The sequence below is a fragment of the Festucalex cinctus genome, chromosome 7 (assembly GCF_051991245.1).
Source record: "Festucalex cinctus isolate MCC-2025b chromosome 7, RoL_Fcin_1.0, whole genome shotgun sequence".
NCBI classification, from domain to species: domain Eukaryota; kingdom Metazoa; phylum Chordata; class Actinopteri; order Syngnathiformes; family Syngnathidae; genus Festucalex; species Festucalex cinctus.
The window spans coordinates 20,023,497-20,045,693 of record NC_135417.1 but is presented as its reverse complement, the minus strand read 5'-3'; the positions used below and the strand labels follow the sequence as shown (position 1 = coordinate 20,045,693).

The following is a 22,197-nucleotide window of genomic DNA, read 5'->3' as shown; positions in this document are numbered from 1 at the left end:
AAACATTTAATCACACTTGTCCATTCACTTCTATTTACGGCACTCCAAACTGCACTCACACTTACCTCAGTGCCCTCGTTCCTGTCACTCTGATAAAGATGAGACCACATTGCTTGGCATGCTGGATGTAAAGAGTATTAGAATATGAAAAGGGTTTCCATTGGAATTGTGCATTGTGCATATATTGTGCATAATACTTATCACTCAAGCACTTCAAGTCTATGGTATTACATTGCAGCGAGCACAGGCTCCTGATGTTAGCATCAACATTGATACCACGAACAAAGATAAAATTTGCCCCATTAACTGGCTGAATGAAGAAAAGAGATAGACTTGGTGGCATGAGGAGGCTAATGGGTTTGTTTGTATTGAATTTCACCAAAATGTGTATACTGGGAGGATCAAAAAGGATTTAGGTCAGCCAAGGGATTTATTTATTTATTTTTTAAAACCACTTTAGATAGTAGAAATTACACTTTATATTAACACTATTATTTTTCTTTTGGAAAAGGGCTTTTTTTTTTTTTTTTGTACCATCTAGATCTATAATGTTTGTTGTAAAATACCCAAATACCAAAATCATTTTTTTCTATGTTGAAAATAAATGTGTTTATTTTTTTTTTGGTCTTGCTTTTTGACACCAACATAACAACATTTAATTACAGTTAACTTTTTTTTTTCTTTTTTTTTTGGTATAGCCATCTAAGTCTGACCCCTCTAGTTTTCCTCCAGTATCTACTTCTTTGGTTAATTCCCTTCTCTTCTTTCCTCCTGTTTGATGGATGGTGTAGAGCTCATGCAGGAGCAGCAGCTGGTGCCCTGGGAGATAGCTGACCCTAGGGTGAACGTGGAAAAAGAGTTACATTAACATTTTATTCCATTACTGAGTTTGAAACAACAGGAGCGGCAGCAGTTCTCAATGTCATCTAGAGGATAAATGCATTTCAACCAGAGGGCAGCAGAAAAACATCAGCAGTTTCACAACAATACGGAAAGAGCCAGTTTTACACCCACACTTTTTCAAATAACGCAATAATACAGTTTCAAACTTTCAAATAAAGTACATGAAAGGTATGTAGGACCAAAAATGCCAAAATTTGAAATAAATAAATGACTAAATAAATAGATAAATGACTAAAAGTGAAAATAAAAATGAATATAAGAAGCTATAATTCGAAAATTATATATAAAAAAATAAATAAATATAAATGGAAATAAATCAATTTTATTTTCACTTTTTGTCATTTATTTATTTATTTAGTCATTTATTTATCTATTTATTTAGTCATATATTTATTTAGTCATTTATTTATTTATTTATTTATTTATTTATTCAGTCATTTATAGCCATTTATTTAGTCGGCAAGACTTCCTTGTTCGTGAGCTTCTCACTTGACCAATGACAGGCAGTTTGCAACGGTGGAGTCCAACCCACGACACACTTAGGACCGCCCCCTCATTTGAATAACATTTTGACTTGGCAGTACGGCGCAAAGCTGCCAAAATTCAAAATAAATAAATGACTAAATAAATAAATGAATAAATAATAAATAAAATAAACAAACTAGATTTATTTCCATTTATATTTATTATTGTAGGTATAATTTTCGAATTATATATTTTTTATATTCATTTTTATTTTCACCTTTAGTCATTTATTTATTTATTTAGTCATTTATTTATTTCAAATGTTGGCAGTTTTGGTCCTCCATAGAAAGGAGGGTTAAACAGGTGTTGAATCCCTGGAATCTACATGCTGTGTTCAACAAAAAAAAACATGGAGATATATAATTATGTTGTGGTTGTGATTGAGATGATCAAAATGAGGTTTTATGGCCAAAATTATGCATAAAGTTCAGCCAATCCAAAAGCCGTCACATATTTGCGTATGCAATTATAAGTATTGTCATCATTAGCTACTTAGTGAAGCCAACAGCAACTGTGCTATTTTGTTCTTTCTTTATGTCTTCATCTCCCGGGCCACAGTATTATGTCATGCAAACAGCAGTGGCCTGAAAGTGAGAGCACCTCAGGGTGGTTGACTCTTTCTTATGCATGGTAATTCACTGTCACCGCTTCAAAAGCTGGTCTGCTTTCTTATTTGTTCAGTCTTGGACAACAGTTTTGTCATTCTCTTTTTTTTTAGGTCTTACATAAGGAGAGATAAAGAGGGAAAAGAAGGATAGCTTTAAAAAAGCAAAGCAAAGACGTCTTGCTGTGCCAAATGTATGGCTAATCATCTTCAGCCAACTCTTTTTTATTTTTTTTTTATTTTATTTTGCAAGTTCCAATGACATTTTTTATGTATTTATTTTTTATTTTTTGCATAGCAATGTGCAGAGGCACTGTGATCATCCATCCATCCATCCATCCATCTTCTTCCGCTTATCCGGGGTCGGGTCGCGGGGGCAGCAGCTTCAGGAGGGAAACCCAGACTTCCCTCTCCCCAGCCACTTCAACCAGCTCCTCCGGCGGGATCCCGAGGCGTTCCCAGGCCAGCCGAGAGACATAGTCTCTCCAGCGTGTCCTGGGTCGTCCCCGGGGCCTCCCGCCAGTGGGACATGCCCGGAACACCTCCCCAGGGAGGCGTCCAGGAGGCATCCGAACCAGATGCCCGAGCCACCTCAGCTGGCTCCTCTCAACGCGGAGGAGCAGCGGCTCGACTCTGAGTCCCTCCCGGATGACCGAGCTTCTCACCCTATCTCTAAGGGAGAGCCCGGACACCCTGCGGAGGAAGCTCATTTCGGCCGCTTGTATCCGGGATCTCGTTCTTTCGGTCACGACCCACAGCTCGTGACCATAGGTGAGGGTTGGAACGTAGATCGACCGGTAAATCGAGAGCTTTGCCTTTTGGCTCAGCTCTTTCTTCACCACGACGGACCGATACAGAGTCCGCATCACTGCAGACGCTGCACCGATCCGCCTGTCGATCTCCCGCTCCATCCCACCCTCACTCGTGAACAAGACCCCAAGATACTTGAACTCCTCCACTTGGGGCAGGATCTCATCCCCGACCTGAAGACGACACTCCACCCTTTTCCGACTGAGGACCATGGTCTCGGATTTGGAGGTGCTGATCCTCATCCCAGCCGCTTCACACTCGGCTGCGAACCGCTCCAGTGAGAGCTGAAGGCCCCGGCCTGATGAAGCCAACAGCACCACATCATCTGCAAAGAGCAGAGATGCAATGTTGAGGCCACCAAACCGGAACCCCTCCACGCCTCGGCTGCGCCTAGAAATTCTGTCCATAAAAGTTATGAACAGAATCGGTGACAAAGGGCAACCTTGGCGGAGTCCAACCCTCACCGGAAATGAATCCGACTTACTGCCGGCAATGCGGACCAAACTCTGGCAACGGTCGTACAGGGACCGAACAGCCCGTATCAAGGGGCCCGGCACCCCGTACTCCCGAAGCACCCCCCACAGAACTCCCCGAGGGACACGGTCGAACGCCTTCTCCAAATCCACAAAACACATGTGGACTGGTTGAGCGAACTCCCACGCACCCTCGAGGATCCTGCGGAGGGTGTAGAGCTGGTCCACTGTTCCACGGCCAGGACGAAAACCACACTGCTCCTCCTGAATCCGAGATTCGACCTCCCGACGGACCCTCCTCTCCAGCACCCCTGAATAGACCTTACCAGGGAGGCTGAGGAGTGTGATCCCTCTGTAGTTGGAACACACCCTCCGGTCCCCCTTCTTAAAAAGGGGGACCACCACCCCGGTCTGCCAATCCAGAGGCACTGTCCCCGATGTCCACGCGATGTTGTAGAGGCGTGTCAACCACGACAGCCCCACAACATCCAGAGTCTTTAGGAACTCCGGGCGGATCTCATCCACCCCCGGGGCCCTGCCACCGAGGAGCTTTCCAACCACCTCAGTGACTTCGACCCCAGAGATAGGAGAGCCCACCCCAGAGTCCCCAGACTCTGCTTCCTCAAAAGGAGACGTGTTGGTGGAATTGAGGAGGTCTTCGAAGTATTCCCCCCACCGCTTCACGACGTCCCGAGTCGAGGTCAGCAGCACCCCATCGCCACTATAAACAGTGTTAACGGTGCACTGCTTTCCCCTCCTGAGACGCCGGATGGTGGACCAGAATTTCCTCGAAGCCGTCCGGAAGTCGTTTTCCATGGCCTCACCGAATTCCTCCCATGCCCGAGTTTTTGCCTCAGCAACCGCCGAAGCCGCGTTCCGCTTGGCCATCCGGTACCTGTCAGCTGCCTCCGGAGTCCGACAGGCCAAAAAGGCCCGATAGGACTCCTTCTTCAGCTTGACGGCATCCCTTACCGCTGGTGTCCACCAGCGGGTTCGAGGATTGCCGCCACGACAGGCACCGACCACCTTACGGCCACAGCTCCGATCGGCCGCCTCAACAATGGAGGCGCGGAACATGGCCCATTCGGACTCAATGTCCCCCGCCTCCCCCGAGACAAGGGAGAAGCTCTGCCGGAGGTGGGCATTGAAACTCCTTCTGACAGGGGATTCCGCCAGACGTTCCCAGCAAACCCTCACAATACGTTTGGGTCTGCCAGGTCGGACCGGCATCTTCCCCCACCATCGGAGCCAACACACCACCAGGTGGTGATCAGTTGACAGCTCCGCCCCTCTCTTCACCCGAGTGTCCAAAACATGCGGCCGCAAATCCGATGACACGACTACAAAGTCGATCATCGAACTGCGGCCTAGGGTGTCCTGGTGCCAAGTGCACATATGGACACCCTTATGCTTGAACATGGTGTTCGTTATGGACAAACCGTGACGAGCACAGAAGTCCAATAACAGAACACCGCTCGGGTTCCGATCAGGGGGGCCGTTCCTCCCAATCACGCCCCTCCAGGTCTCACTGTCATTCCCCACGTGAGCATTGAAGTCCCCCAGCAGGACGAGGGAGTCCCCAGAGGGAGCGCTCTCCAGCACACCCTCCAAGGACTCCAAAAAGGGTGGGTACTCTGAACTGCTGTTTGGTGCATATGCACAAACAACAGTCAGGACCCGTCCCCCCACCCGAAGGCGGAGGGAAGCAACCCTCTCGTCCACCGGGGTAAACCCCAACGTACAGGCGCCGAGCCGGGGGGCAATAAGTATGCCCACACCTGCTCTGCGCCTCACACCATGGGCAACTCCAGAGTGGAAGAGAGTCCAACCCCTCTCAAGAGGACTGGTACCAGAGCCCAAGCTGTGTGTGGAGGCGAGTCCGACTATGTCTAGTCGGAACTTCTCTGCCTCACACACCAGCTCGGGCTCCTTCCCTGCCAGAGAGGTGACATTCCATGTCCCAAGAGCCAGTTTCTGTAGCCGGGGGTCGGTCCGCCAAGGTCTCCTCCCTTGGCCGCCACCCAGCCTACACTGCACCCGACCCCTTTGGCCCCTCCCACCGGTGGTGAGCCCGTGGGAAGGGCACTGTGATCACTGCTTTCAATTTGTGTGCAGGGTTTACCTCGCTCAAAATGAGGCATAGTTGATATGATTTGTCTTGGAGACGAGCTGCCGAGGAATTTGTCCATATACTGAATGCATAATAGAAAATCTAACACATGTTTATACTCTCTATTAACCCAATTAAAGCATTTCAAAATTAATATTGAGTAATATGTTGTGCCTCAAGAATGAGAGATATCTTAAAGAAATGGCACATTATTTAAAAAGCATTTGTTGTGCACCTTCATCGGTTTAGATGTCAATTATCTAATTTTGTTAGTTTCTCAATATATTGTACAGGGTGCTCCAAAATGGTTGACCCCATTTCGTAGGCCAATAATTTTGACAATTTTCGTTGGAATGACCCCAAATTTTCACTGCTTGTGCTGCTGCTTGTGCACGTTTCAAGTTTTTGTGTTTGGCATTTCTATCTTTTTAGGTTAAGAAATGCCGTTCACTTCAAAAGAAAAGACATTTTTCGTGTTACCCCGGGATTACACCGGATGCGTGTGCGTTGCGTCTCCGCTCCGCTGCGTCTTGACTGCGTGCTCCGGACGCGTCAATTTTTTTGTCCAACTCCGGCAGCTCCGTCGCCGACAACTTCCCGACGTTTCTCATGTGATCTCAAGCGATAATGTGGCATTAAAAACAACGACAAAGACACAGAAAGTCTGTGCACAACAGAGGAGCAGAAAGAGAGGTGGACTTTCTTTGACTGAACTCACCGTCCACTCCTGCTGTGACGTTCCATGCAGCATTCCTTTTTAAGTTGTCTTTATAAAAAGGATGTGCCGTGTCATATGTAATTTTGTTGCTTTCCACCTTGATTATAAATCTCTCCTTGTCCATGTTCGCTGGTGTTTAAACAGCGAATTAAGCGTTAAGCATGATGACGTTTTGCTGACATGATTGGGAAATAGGAGCTGGCGAGTGTTTTATTCTGAAAAATAACCGGAAATTTATTTTGAAACTGTGTCGGTCTTCCTGTCCCGCTGGATGTGTTCTGTGCTAGCTTGCCATTTGACGGAGGCCGACAGATGTGTCGTCTGTCAAAAATAGAAAATAGGTCTATCCGTGCGGCGGGCTCCGGCACGACGCAGCTGAGACGCAGTCGACACGCAACGCATACGCAGCCGGTTTAATTTGAACAATCTGAATGAATGGAAACGTATCGGCTGCGCCGCCGGGACGCAACGCAGACGCAACGCACACGCATCCGGTGTAATCCCAGGGTAAGAGTATGCTCGGACTCAGTCGCCGAAGACAGTGCAGCGTGCCTTCTTCACAAATTTTGCAAAGAAGGCACCAAACGACTTGGCACCAAAAATGTCAAGAAAAGGGCCCTTTTTGGCACAAGCTCGAGTACCGACTCGATGTGTGCAGAGTCAAAGGCGGCTCTCATGTTGAACATTTATGAAAATCTGTCATAGAACCAATAAATATTTGTGCTTTTCTTTGTAAATTTAACCAATAAAACTTATGACCTTCAACATAAAGTGTATTTAGTTTCATTAAGATCCATCAAGTAGTTTCTGAGATATGGGCATTTAGAATGGGGTCAACCATTTTGGAACACCCTGTATAACTATTGTTACTTGCAATGATTGATGTGAAGTGCAGTATGTCTAGCAGAAGACGGCCGTTACAATAATTCAATGAGATATTCTTCACATCCATCTAATAATGTTGGTCATCCGATCACTCCAATGTGTACAATAAACCACTGTGATGGAGGTTGCTGTTATGTCTATTACAGTCCACCGTGGGTTCTCCCTTTACTGGTCTCGGATGCATATGGGAAATACAATACTGTATGTGTGTGTCTATAGTGACCTCAGGAGGCTATTAAAATGGAAATATCCATCCATCCATCCATTTTCTTGACCGCTTATTCCTCACAAGGGTCGCGGGGTAAAATGGAAATACTTGTACTGTATTTCTGAGAGGTAACACAATGTATTACCGCCTGCTCTATGTGTGGCCAGCTTTACAACTCAATAACAAATCCATTTTTCAAACCAACCAAACTAATAATTATGGACATTTGTGACTCCAGGGCAACATGTCTTTTTTTTTTTTTTTTTTTTTTGTTCTGTTTTGTTTTGCCATACTATACTATATTGTAATTGCATATCCACTACAGTAGGTGGCAGTGGCGCTACCATTGTCAGAGAGTGTGCAAGGAGTAACTAGTCCTCTGCAGAGATGACCTTACAACAATTTTATAGACAAATGACACTATTTATACTCATGGCAGTGAAACAAAAAATAATTGAGAAGCACTGTTTCAGGTGCAGGTGCCACGACGATATCATGTTATACTTAGACTTAGACTTGACTTTATTGATCCCTTTGGGATGGCTCCCTCTGGGAAATTTACATGTCCAGCAGCAATGAGAACAGATAATAAAATAAAAAATAATTCAATCAATCAATAAATAAGGGTATTACACCGGAGATTGAATTAATAATAATAACGCTAATAATAATAATAAAAATAATAATAATAATAATAATAATAATAATAATAATAATAATAATAAAATAAAAAATAAAAAATAAATCAATCAATAAATAAGGTTATTACACCAGAGATTGAATTAATAATAATAATAAGAAAATAAAATAAAAAATAAAAATTCAATCAATCAATAAATAAGGTTATTACACCGGAGATTGAATTAAATAAATTAAAGTACAGTAAAGTGCCATATTTGTGAAGTGAAGTGCATGCTACACTGTACCCATTGACCATTTTCTTCAGGCCCTTGCACAAGTTAAAAAAGAGGGGGGGGTCAGAGGTTGAAATGGTGTTATATAAGTGTTAGAGGATTAACAAATGTTCACAGTGGCCAATCCTGCAACAATGGGCATAACGGAGCAGGTGTGCTCATTTCCAGAGTTCATTGGTAGGGTAAAACAGAAGTGTAATTGTCACAGCCATCAGCCTCCTACTTAATGGAGGCTGCTCATTCAACTTACTTCATTATAAAGCCTGATCATCTTCCTTCTTTTACTCCTTAAGTGTAACTGCGTGTTATAGTGATCTTCAAGGAGCAGTTGTAACTTAAAAAAAAAAAAAATTGGGATGATTGGGCTTTATTCACTAACAGTACGCACACATTTGTGTGCGTACTTAAATCATGTGTATGCATGCTTGATACACAAATTTGATTTCTCAATCAAATCGAAAAACATCGAAAAAGTACTTTGTACACATCCCACAAATTTTGAAATATTTCCTGAAATTTACTGTTAACAAACAACCGTCAAAACCTTCAAAATTATTCTTTGAAATCCCTACGACAATCTGAATTATATATTTTTCTGTCATTCTGCAAAATGTGATAACATCATAAATGATTATAAATTATTCACTCTCATTTTTTGGATCTGACATCTTGTAAACTTTATGATACTTCCAATGCTAATTACTTGAATTTTATCAGCTACAAAAGCTTTGCTGTGCTATGATTCATTGTTTGCAATGTATTTTAACAACATGCATTGTTTGTTCATTCTTGGTTCTTAATTATTTTTATCAATGTTTTGTGCCACATTCCATAATTTAACTGGAATTAATTATAAATTATTATTGTATGTTGTTGATTTCTGTGTTTAGCAATCTTTCCGAGCTTTTGAAAATAGGTTAACGATTTAGAAAGTAGAAATTTTGGGGGAATACGTTTGTCAACTTCAAACCATCCACACTTTGGCGTAGATCAGTGCTTCTCAATTATTTTTTGTTACCCCCAAGGAAGAGGAAAATATTTTCCACCCCCCCCCCCCCCCAACTCTCTGCTGCAACTATAAATAGTACCATTTGACAATAACATTTTGCTAAGTAGACTTCTGCAGAGGAGCTATTACTATTTCTGTATTCCTTGACACTGAAAGGACCACTGCCATCTACTGTAGTGAATGTTCAATTACACTTTATTCTAGTACAGCAAAAAAAAAAGCAAAAAAACAAAAGTCAACCATTGGTATGAGTGAATGGGTGAATGTGAGGCTTTGTAAAGTACTTTGGGCAACATATGGTGTCGTTAAAGCGCTACATAAAAAGCAGTCCATTTACCATTACATTTATTAGTGAATGAGACCCACCAAAACAAAATGACAATACAGTATTTACAATGCATGATGTGTTTTGGGATGTTGAACTGAAGCATCACTTAATACTTCCTGACAAAGCTAGCTACTGGAACAGTGGAATCTTAAAATAAACCACCCTTTTTATGTTACATCCTCCTGAGTGTTGCTGAATTCAAATCACATCTCTACCCTGAGCTCACTTGCCTCAGGTTGGGCTTGTGACTCATCAAAAAGGGAGGAGAGAGTATTAGGTAACATAGTGGCATCCTGTTCATTATGCATGCAACGTGCATTAAAAAATAAATAAATAAATAAATGACTATGTAGAGTACAGAAACAAGGTCAAGTTCAATAACTGAGTTTACATAGGACGTGACGTGAATTCACATAAGCCGAGCCTGCTATGCAGCACAAATGTGCTAATGAGGCGTTGTGCACAGGAGAATTGGTCCAAAGTAAAACAAATAACTGCCAGTTGTTTATTTTGTTGAGGATTTCCTGGTTATGTAATACAGTATAAAGGGTAATAGCCCATGGGTCTTATTAATGATGGCCATAACTTATTAATCATCTAATACATTATGAAAACACTCAGTCTTAATTAATGTGAATTATCAAATGTCAACTACAGTGGAACCTCACCAACTTATGTCATTCTGCCACACTGTTCTGGAAATATATATATGTTTTAATTGAAGCAACGTATCCCATACAAATGAAAAGAGATTATTTCTTTCCAGCCCGCATTTGAGCAGGGCAGATCCCCGTCAAGGAGCAAACAGTGGGGCCTATGGGCAACGTGCCTGGGCGCAGCTGGGTGGGTCAAAATTCTGGGCTGTCTGACCTCTGCCGGACTGCGCCCCAAACCACAACGGGCACAGCTCACCGGCTGTTGCCATGACCACAACACTTTCTAGAGGTTGCTAACAGCATAATCACTTGCGTGTAGGGTGGCCAGGCATCCTGATTTAGGCAGGACAGTCGTAATATTCAGTGATGTGTTGTGTCCTGCGCAACCCTAAGCAGGACGCAGGTTTGTCCTCCTTTTTAAAGAAAATGAACCGCCGTTGAGTTTATCAGCCCCACCCCGTGTTTATCACAACTAGTCTGTGATTGGCCAAGAGTGGCTTTAGTTAAAAATCTTGTATATGTTATGTTGTGGAGGGTAGAGGACCCAGGTGCAGGGAAGCAGGGTGTGGAGGCAGAGGTGTAGTCAAATAAAGGGATTTCATGAAAACAAAATGAGGTAAACAAGGATCTGTCTAACAATCAAAACATCCAAAAAACAAGCAAGGCAAAACATGGGGGACCTTCAAGGCAAAAACGGGCAGCATGACACGAGGAAACCACAATGAACCGACAGCGGGGAGACAAGAAACTAAATACGCATACACTAATTGACAATTAGACATAGCTGGGCAAGACACAAGTGGCAGAGGATGCTGATTGGTTGACACATGAGGAAGGGCAGGCAAACACAGGTGGACATGACAGTGCTTGACAAGACTATAGGGAGGCACACAAGGACAACAAAACAAAAGGCAGATCATGGCTAAAACTGAAAAAAACATGAGGATAAAGACGAAACTAAACCTGAACCGTGACAAAAGTAAAATCAACTTCAAGGACGCATCTGTTCAACTTCAAGGACGCATCTGTTGAGGAAGGACGCATCTGTACTTGCTCCTGCACTCGCTCGTGAATCTAACTACTTGTTGATTTTTGCATTGGGATTTTTAACTACATTGTTGCAGAATGCCTGGCGGAAAAAGAGCTGACGAGATTGAGAAGATAAAATCTTCTCTTAAAAAACTCAGTGGAATGGTTGCCGAATTACTTGAAATGAAGAAGAGCATTGAGCCACTTCTTCAGGAAATACAGCAATTGAAGAAAGAAACACAGGAAAAAGATCGACGCATTGTTGCCTTGGAACAAAAAGTGGATGATTTGGAACAAAATCTTCGTATCAACGATGTGATAGTCACCGGTATCAAGATCAAGCCGCGCCGTGGCCCTTTGAGAGCTGCGGCTAGCACGAGCACGGAAGATTCTGACCAATATTCAGGGAACGAGACTGTGGAACAGCAAGTGACACTTCAACTCAGAGATTTGGGATTAATTGTTGATCCTGCGCACATTCAGATGTGCTTTTCGCTTCCAACTGGAGGGACACGACCACCGGCAGTTCTGATCAGGTTTGTTGACAGAAAGAAAAAGATTGCTCTTCTGAGAGACCGTCACAAGCTTCGTGGGAAACATGTCTACATCAACGAAAACCTCACCAAACGAAATGCTGACATCGCCAAAAAGGCTTGACAAATGAGAAAGAATGGACTTATCGAAAGCACGTGGACAAAAGACTGCCGAATTTTTATTCAAACTAAAGATAACTGGTCAACTAAAAACACGAATCGTGAAAGGAGCTGAGGAATTGGCAGCGCTTGAGAGACAACAGTAATTCACAATATCACAACAACAACAACAACATCACTAATTACCCAAAGCTGGAGTTGTATATGATTACTTGCTGACTTTGCCAAGGCTAACTCTTGTTTATACACCTGCATTGATAACATGTATTGCTGTTCCCGTTTGAATCTAAATATTGTCTGGCTCGAATTCCGTTTGGACATTTGTTGTAACAGTCAAGGCTACATGATAAGGCTGTATTGTGGCTCCAATGAATCTGCTGTCAATACGCAAAATGGGGGTTGGTGGTCTGGTTCCTGGAATGCAGCTGGCGTGGGCCGCTCTGCTGGGTGAGCTAGGCTGGGCAGCGCACAGGAGTCATCAGATCGACAACATGCTAGCAACCAGTGGTGCTACCTGACCAGAATCGAGTGCTGAAATTGCTTGAAAGCAATGGGCCGAATGCAAGCCGATCTACTCTTCTGGAAAGCACAACATGTGTGAAAGCTGATCCGAGGTCAGCGAAGACCCTACTGGTGAAAGAGAAGAATTGCGCTTGCCTTGGCTGCTCGCCTGGCGGGGTGGGCTTGCTGGTGGCGTCTGGGGACCGACTCACCAGTGCCAAATGACTGGGACTAGCCACAATCTACACACTGACATTCAAGATGAACTGAGCGAGCAGTGTCTGGGATAGTATGGGATGGATAACGATAAAAATTAATGACTATTCTAAATAATGTATATGATTGATGCGTTATAGTAATGGGTCGATGGGGACGGGTCTCGAATAAGCTTCGGCTTCTACCCGTCAGCCCTTCTTTCGGGATGTCAATGTTGCAAATGATGTGATGTGATTGATGTAAACTGTAATGTGTCCGAAAGGAAAAAATGAATAAACTAAACTAAACTAAACTAAACTAAAATAAAAAACTAACCAAAACCCAACCCAGACCGCGACAGTGTATCATTGGTTCAATAAATGTAACCAAAGCTCCACATGTGGCTATCTGACTATGCCATATCCTCGCCGTCTTCTTTAACAGCAGCGAAAAAGCAGCAAAAAGGCAGTGCTAGCAAATATGCCAAAACGCCGGACATCTTTTAATATTGAATGGACGAAAGAGCACAATTTCCCGGCCAAAAGCAGTTGAGACTGGTTTCACGGTTTCTCCACTCTGACTGTTCTGCCCAGTCCTCTAACCAAATCAGGATAGTTTTTAGAAAGGTGACTATCAGGGAGAGATGAGGATCTTGCCATCATATATTCATTTTCTCTTTGTGTGGCTTGTGAAATTGAGACATCCATATTTGATGTCCATGTCCATGACCATGCCGGTGGGAGAAAATCTATCCATCTCAAACATTTCCGCGCTCATTTTCTCACACTCACACTTTTGAAGGACAGCACGTACAACAACTGCTGAGCGACAAGTATCGGCAACGTCAATTTCAGCTTGTGTATTTTGGTGTGTGATTTTGTCTTGTGCCTGATATAAAGGGTACATGCAATCACATACACACCAGTAATGTAACATTGTTTTTACAGCAATGCCAAGTTACTGACATTGAAGAAATAGTTTCAGATCTGTGTAGTAGTTGTGTTTTAATACCACATATTCCCTTTTCTATCCGATACCTTTTTTGTTCCATGTTTTATAATTATCATTATTGTATTGAAAAACTCCCAACAGCTGCACTCCTCTACACCACGTAAAGCTCCATATTATCTCCAGGTCCCTCTGTACCCGGATAATGCTTGCCTGTATTACCAAAGGAACAATACTGTGTTCTCCTTCTGTCCACCTCATCATAAATGTCAAAACCTTTGTGTTGTGGTCTAACCAGAGATTCGTAATTAGGCTCTGGTGTTATGATGCATGTTAGTCTTTGAGCTAGCTAGCTAGTGGCTGTAGCACTGACTTGTTGCTGGCCATGGAAAAGACCGACATGGACGCCTTCTGACTGAAAAATAACCTCTATTATTAAATGTCTATTCAATAGTTTGGCGCAAGGATTTTTCTTAGGTTGAAATGTGTATGTTTTAAGGCTATAAAACCCCTCACCACACACTTTATACACTCTCTCAGACAGGCATGAACATTTTATCACATTTCTTTCTTGTTTAAACACCTTCAATGTTCAACCCTTCATTAAAAAAAAGGTACAGTACTGTAAAAAGAATGCATGCAAAATTGCACCAAAAAAAATAAATAAATAAAAAATCTGTGAAACAGTTGGGGAACACTGTAAAATAAAATCCCTGACTTCTCCCCAAAACCCAAATCCATTTTTTTTTATTCTAATTGACGATGGACTTATGAACTAAATATGCAGTCTTACTCGCTTAAATCTATAGTATATATCTTCCAAAATGTTTGGCGAGTAAATTGTTGTTTTGTTCCAAATAATGTTATCCACTGCTAAGATCCAGATGTACCTGGAAATAAATTTGGAATTGTTGATCGTATTTATCATATCAGCTTTTGTTTTTCATCTTTCTACAGCAAAAATGAAATGATTGGCATCAATGTTTGAATACTTTTTTGGATGGTAGTGTATACAGTCCCTACCGTCGGCACCTTGCCAATGTGCACTGAGAGTGTGCAGACGCATCTTTGTTGTGGTGCCGGAACACAAAAAAATTGCTTGTGTTCGAACTAATTAAAGTCTGTGAACTGAGGGTCACTGTTTTTTCTACTGTATTGTAGTTATCTTGACTGATCAGGGCACAGTGACTGCTGAGTTAAATGGTGACATTTGATTACATTGATAACATCCATCCATCCATCCATCCATCCATCCATCCATTTTCTTGACCGCTTATACCTCACAAGGGTCGCGGGGGGTGCTGGCGCCTATCTCAGCTGGCTCTGGGCAGTAGGCGGGGGACACCCTGAACTGGTTGCCAGCCAATCGCAGGGCACACAGAGACGAACATCCATCCACACTCACAAGCACACCTAGGGACAATTCGGAGCGCCCAATTAACCTGCCATGCATGTCTGGAATGTGGGAGGAGACCGGACTACCCGGAGAAGACCCACGCGGGCACGGGGAGAACATGAAAACTCCACCCAGGAAGGCGGAGCCTGGACTCGAAATTGATAACATTTTGTGCTGTATTCTCTTTATACGTATGTGATGGAAATAGCAAAAAAAAAAAAAAACTCACCAGGTGTCTGTACTTTTGGGCAAAGCAACATTGGTAAATTTCTGTATTTTCCAAGTGCCTAAGATTCATGTGGCTGCAATGAGACAGCACAATACGATGACACGGCTGTTTTTGTTTTGTTTTTTTGCGTAGTGTGCTAGCATCTGTAAAACATGCATACAATGCGCGATCCTTAATGTGACCTATTTACCCTTCATGTTTGACATTTGAAACTAACATATAGTCAAGTTGCATAATATCCACTTCCAGCCTAAGGCCACAGTGCCACAATGACTATAAAAAGGTCATCTGGTCAGGAATACGGTGGATGCACTCCATTTTGTACATGAATCAGTGGAATCAGCTCAGGGATAGAATACATTGTCTTGTAAACACTTGGCATCTAGTAGTGGTGAATTTATATTGAAACTAACTAAATCAACTTCAAAATATGATTAGCCCTTGGGTACACAAGTCATCTCACTACATGTCTTACTACATAGCACACGCACACACGCAGTGAATGCCCCACTAGTAAAGAGCTTGATTGTCAACTTGGCCTTCAGTTTTCACCTCGTCTTGTTACCGCTTAAATGCCACCTAATATCATCTTTGATTCATGCTAAAAACAAACAACAACAAAAACTAACCTATTGTGATGTTTAGTAACCTACCAAGACTTAGAAACATCATTCCGTGTCCCATTTTCTTTTTAATGTACCTCTTAAAAATTTCCATTTCTTTTTTTAATTGTATTGAGGCACTGCACTCAGCATGACGTATTGGAAATGCTTGATGCTTGTGTATGTGTGAGAGGGAGTAATAGTGATTATTCAAAGGGCCTAAATAGTCAATTTGCAAATTTGCAAAGCAAATTGCATAGCAAAGCCCTAAAAAAAAATGTCATTTCATGCATGTGGGTCTATGTGTGCGTGAACTAATTACTGAGTGAGTTATCTTGCTGATAGAAATGCATTTTGCTCTCAGTGAACGTGTGAGAAGTTGTGAGATAGAAGACTCACAGGAAAAGTCACACCTAGAGTTCCTCTCAGCTCTGCTCAAAGGTGTAAGAAAGGAAACCCGCTTAATTGTAATGCATGCTTGTTAGTAGAACAACAGTTATTACATTGCACTGCAAAAATTGTGTTTTCACTGCTCTGGACAGACATACCTGTTAAAAATGCACTTCATACTGTTCACCAAAAGGGGCCAGTAGGGAAGTGATAGATGTACTCTTCAGTACAGCAAGTTGTCCCTTTTTCTGCTTTCGTTCAGCACTTGCAAGCTATGAAGCATAGAAGTGGTTTTAACATCATAATGTAAGCCATTTCTAAATATAAATGTGAAAGATTAAGTCTGTCTTGATAATGAATTTTGATGCAGCATAAACCTATTTATGTAACGATTGTGCCCCACTTCTCCCCCTCCTTGCACGCGCCTGCGGGCCTTGGACTTACTGATTAAAAGCCTGTTCTCCTATGCGCCCTCATCACAGACTTTACTCAATACATCACAGAGGGGTGCAGATAAATCTCTTTTCGCTCCTGTTAGCCAATGGAAAATTCATGTTTGCGATTACGCAAAAAGTTATTTTTAGCTTAACTAATAGCTGCTATTTTAATGTCCAATTGCATATAAATTAGGGTCAGTTCGGGACAACACGATGTCCAAACAAGAAAAAATAGTTCAATGGGGCAATTTTTCTTTTAGAACATCCTCCTAAGATTGCTGGATTCGCACACTGATAAGTACAGTTTTGAGTAAAACTGCTTGAGGTGTTAAAATGAATCAATTAATCAACAACTACCGTATTTTACTGACTATAAGTCTTTTTTCATAGGTTAGCTCTTCCTGTGACTTATACTCTGGAGCCACTTATACATGAAAAAATATACTGTGTATATAATTTCATGGACAGCCACAACAGGGTACTCTCTGCTTATGCACGATATCTCCTACTCCTTAGTCACAATTAAAAAAGTAAACAATAAATGTTATCTTAAAAAGACAACTGAGAACGACTCAACACAAATGCCCTCCAAAAGAAATCATATGCTGCAGACCACAAGCTGCAATTAGTTAACCTTCATTGTGTTAGCATATCTTACACCCATTCAGCCTGTTCTCTATTCTTTTATCACTGTTATAACTTGCCTTCCAAGATTATGTAATGTCCGTTATTGGTCAAGTTATTTGTAAAATAAATTACCCGCAAAAAAATGCGACTTATACTCCAGTGAGAATTGTGTATGGGGTTTTTTTCTACCAAACTATGCGTTTTTGGCCTTGCGCGACTTGTACTCCAGAGCGATTTATAGTCCAGAAAATACGGTAATAGAATATCAAATTAATCGACAACCATTTTGGTATGGTATGATTTATTGAACATGTATTATATTTTAATCATCGGGACTCGTTTAAAACCATTGTTTAACTTAAAATTGCTCAAAGCCTATGATTTAAGCATCTCACCATTACGTATTCGCTGATTTTTTTAGTGCTTCTTGAAAGTGGTCTGATTATCGTTTCTACCTCATTCACTCCCAGCCATTTTCTCTGAAGCAACCCGCTTTTGCTCCCGGCTGTTTTACTGGATTTGCACTGATTGTGCACGGCCCACAGAATATTTTGTTCTATTGCTATAAAAACATGGAACCTACCAAAACAAAGAGTTTTGTCTAAAATCATAGTTGTATCTGTTTCCGTTTTGCAGCCATTAGCATTAGAATATAGCTAATTTTCATCATTATTCACAAACCTGTTGAAAACACTGGGGAAAAGGGCTTGTTGCAACATGGCCCTGGTTGATCTCTTATACTCTGCTGCAACGTGCTGGCCGTTTTTTGCAATAACTAGTAACTACCTGACCTGCACAAGGCTGTGGATGGGCTTGGGTGATCAAGACGAAACACTTTGGCGCAAGCCAGGGGAGACGCAGACTATTTAACACATGAGGGTAATGGGAAACAGGTGGACACAATCAAGAATCAGGGTTGACACTGACACCACATGAGGAAGGGCAATTGACCTGAAACGAGCGGAGAGTCAGGATCTTCAAAATAAAACAGGAAATGACAAGAAAGAAAAACCCTAGACAGGACAACCTCACCGCGGTGTGACACTACCATTGCTTTAAGCGACCTCTTCAGGTCAGAGGCTGCATGAAAGGCTTCTACAGGTATATGCTCTCACTAGAAAATACCAAATAAACAACAATAATTGGTTAAATAACAGTAAACAGAAAAAAAAGATAAAAATTCAATTAATTGTTGTAATAAAAATATTCACTTGTGACTGTTTCAGTGTTCCTTTTAATACAGAGTGGCCTGTATTAAAGGTGCTTCTCTTTCCATAGAGGGACAGTGGAGCTCTGACTGAGTGACCATCAGGTTCTTGGTTACCTCCTTGATGAAGGCTTTTCTTCGTTGATTGCTCAGTTCAGGCGGTTAGCTCTAAAGAGTCCTCGTGGTTGAGAAGCCACGATGCTCATTGGGACCTTCAAAGCAGCCAATAGTTTCCTTGAGACAATTACCTGACTCGATGCTTGGTTTGGGCTCTAAAATGCACAGGCAACTGTGAGACATTATATAGACAGGTGTGTGCCTTTCTAAATCATGTCTAATCAACTTTATTTACTACAGGCGGGCTAAAATTCAGCTGTAGATACATGTCAAGGATGATCAAGATGGCCGACAGTAAAGCAGCATATTGGTTTAAGGAAAGAAAAAAAAACCTTTACATTTATGTGATGCAAATGATGCATTCTATTTTATGCACCCCTTTTATGTGGTTTACATAAGATAATGGAGTTAAATGTATCTGAATTATTTTAATAATGGAAATATGGGTCAACATTGTATATTTGATTTGCACTTCTGCCTCACAATTGAGAGGTTCTGGATTTGAATCTCCATTTGAAGACGAAACTCTACATACGTATTTGTAAGAGCATTCATGTGCACACACATTGATACGTCATCCATGTCAACAGGAAATGTAATGCTTACGAGGCCGACTCATTATTCAAAGCAAGCAAATATGCATGGGTAACATTTCCCCTTCCTGCTCTGACTCAGTTTTCTCTTCATTTGGCATACAAATGATCGAGCGGGTTAGGACTGATAATCAGCCTTCGCATGCAAATTTTAAATGGGGTGTCTTACATTTCAAATACTTGTGTATGTAGATGTACGTACTGTTTATGATTGCAACTTTTATTGACCCAATGCCTGCTGTGACATATATATATATAACACTGGTCTGCATAAAAAAAAAAAAATAATAATAATAAAAAAAACAGGAATGACAAGATCAATTTCAAGATCAATTTTTCGCACTGAAGACAGTGGTAGGCTACCATTCATTTTGCCCCGTATGCTCCAGTTGTCTTTTACACGACATGTGATATGCTGTGATATTTCTAGTATACTTTTTTTTTCTGGAATCACTTTTCCACACAGACAATGACTGAAACAGGTGAATGTTTATCAAGAGCTTTCAAGGACCAGCTAAAGCTAAGCTTATCCTCTACTGGTTGCCAAAAGAAAATCTAGACTAGCTAGGCTACTCCAAAACCTTGATATGCTTCTTGCAGAGCCACTTCTTGGTTATCCTGACTGTGTGCTTTGTAAATTACAAAAAAAGGGGGAGTATATATGGGAAAAAATTAGATAATTGCCCTTGAAAATGTTGTTGGATACTTTGTTTCCGCATATTTTTTTTTTAAATGCAGACCAGTGTAATGCCTTCTAATGTTGTTGCTCTACCAAGTTCACATTATCTTTTGTTTTGCTGTTTTCTTTCTTTATATCTTTTTCTTATTATTATTCAACATCCAAGCAAGCTAATCATTATTCAGCTGTGCCTGTCTCTCAGGAAAGCATTAGAGAGCTCAGACATTTGTCACCCACTGTTCAGAAACAACATTATGAACCACCCAGTTCGAGGCTATACAGAATACAGATCGGCCTACCTTTGCAGCATTACAAAAATACTTTAGGGTGAGAGTATCATTTCCCACCAAGGAGCTGAGAAAATCCCTACAGCTTCTGATTCTTGCACCAGCCATAAAAACTGCTGAGCCATATAATTCTCGAACCTACCATCTTGTTGATCAATTATTCTACGTTGTTTTGCAGTGGAAGCTTAGTGCTCTGATGAAATTAAGACTAAGAACAGTACCGGTTTAGGTTTGTCTGATTATTACTCAAGACAAACAGGACTTGAACAGAAATCAACTCAAAGGCTTAATATTGAAGCAATGGAATCTTACTGTACACTTGATGAATGCAGATATAGATATCTTTAGTAGTAAAAATTGATGAAGTCAATCTTTTTTTTTTCCAATGTTCAGTGTGCAATATCTGACAGAAAGTGTAATTAAAAATGTTAGAATTTGTATAATTTATATTTTATGTAGTATCTGCACAAACAAATATATTGTCTAACATTTTTACACTAATTGGATGTTGAGAAAAATCATCTGTGTTGAGAAAACTTGCATGCAATTTAGGACTGGCTGTGGTACATTCCTTAGAACAAACACGTTCATGATTAATACTGTATATACTGTTCACTTGCTAGTTTATGTATTTGACCCCTGGCTGGATGCCTATAGTTTGAAAGATCCAAACAGATCCTTGCATCTGTATTTTGTTGCAAGTAAAAGCTTGCTGTGGTGGTGTGTTGGATCACTTATAGCTTCTTGAAATAGCAGGACCTTTCACAGGAGACTACATGAATAATGCAGGATGAAAACATCAGCCATAAGTGACTGGCATATACTTCACTGGAAAGGGCCAAATCAATGGTTGGTCAGTGAATGTCCAGAGATGGAGAGTCAATTGGCAATCAATATTTAAAGCCTGACAATACCTTTCAAAGGCCTAGATCAGGGGCGGGCAAACTCGGTCCTCGAGGGCTGGAGTCCTGCCGGTTTTGGAGATTTCCCTCTTCCAAGACAAGCTGATTCCAATCAACAGGATTGTTATCAGGCTGATGCACAGTTCGCAGATGAGCTAATCACATATCAGCTGTGTTGGAGAAGGGAAACAACCAAAACCTGTAAGACTCCGGCCCTCGAGGACCGAGTTTGCCCAGCCCTGGATAGAGCAATCCGACGTCGGCCAAATGTGACCGACGCTTACCGCCTGTGGTGTCGGCCCAGACGTCGGTACGTCGCGTAGAAAAAATACGTAAATACACATCACACCGACTATTATGTACCTTCAACGCATGCGCGAGAAGTAATTCCCCTCCAAATTGAAATGTACAATTTTTATACTGTATATTTATAGAAAGGCGAAAAAGCTGGATGAATGTGGATGGATGAATGAATTCATTGATCGAAACAATTGCTAGTTTCATGGGGAAAAAGTTAAAAAGTACCAATGATTGTCACACTGCTCACCTTACATAGACAGACAATGACATAAGTAATATATGCAGTGGTAGCTTCACAGGCACATGCATAGTAATGGCGTACCACGTGACTTCAGCAGCTTGGACTGGAAGAAGGTAAAAAAGAAGGCGGCTCGTTGACGAGCTATGCAAATAGTGCTTGTTTTGTTGTCATTTATCTCCGAAAAAAAAAAAAACATGCCGAGTAAACGCAGCTGTTATGGAACATGCCGAAACGACTCCAGACACTACGACCGTCCACATATGAAGGATGCATTCGTTTTTTATTTGCCATTTTGCCCTACCTACCCCAACTGAACGACGACAATAATGAATGACAAAATGTCAAAATGGCGTTGCCACGTTTCGGACCTGTCTTGTTTACCGCATGATTTTTATTTATTTATTTATTTATTTATTTATTTATTTATTTATTTATTTATTTATTTATTTGCCTTTTGTGCAGGTGTGACATGTATGAAAATTTATCTGTAGGGTATTTTCTGAATTAAGAAAACAGGTTTATAAGCGGTAAGGATATTGTTGGTTGTCCCCAAGAATTTCGGAGTAGAATTGCGATAGCGACACACACAAAAAAGCAATAAAAATTGACCCCCCCAACAACTGTCAAAGACGTAAGACCACCAGATATGACAGACAGGGCATATGATGGTAAAGGAAGGATAGCTTGTTGAAACTGGAAAATGTCAGTGTCAGTTGCGTAG

At 41.5% G+C, this 22,197-nt stretch overlaps 1 protein-coding gene and 1 long non-coding RNA gene across 2 annotated transcripts in view; one reads left to right on the top strand and one right to left on the bottom strand.

Moving 5' to 3' along the window:
* Nucleotides 1-22,197, top strand: part of oxr1a (oxidation resistance 1a) — a 168,111-nt gene that overhangs the window by 26,432 nt on the left and 119,482 nt on the right. The gene's annotated exons all lie outside the window — the stretch shown is intronic.
* LOC144022075 (uncharacterized) lies at nt 692-17,979 on the bottom strand. Its single transcript, XR_013284258.1, has 3 exons — nt 17,832-17,979; nt 16,245-16,358; nt 692-836 (listed from the first exon to the last, which is right to left on the bottom strand). It is a non-coding gene; the product is annotated as an uncharacterized LOC144022075 (long non-coding RNA).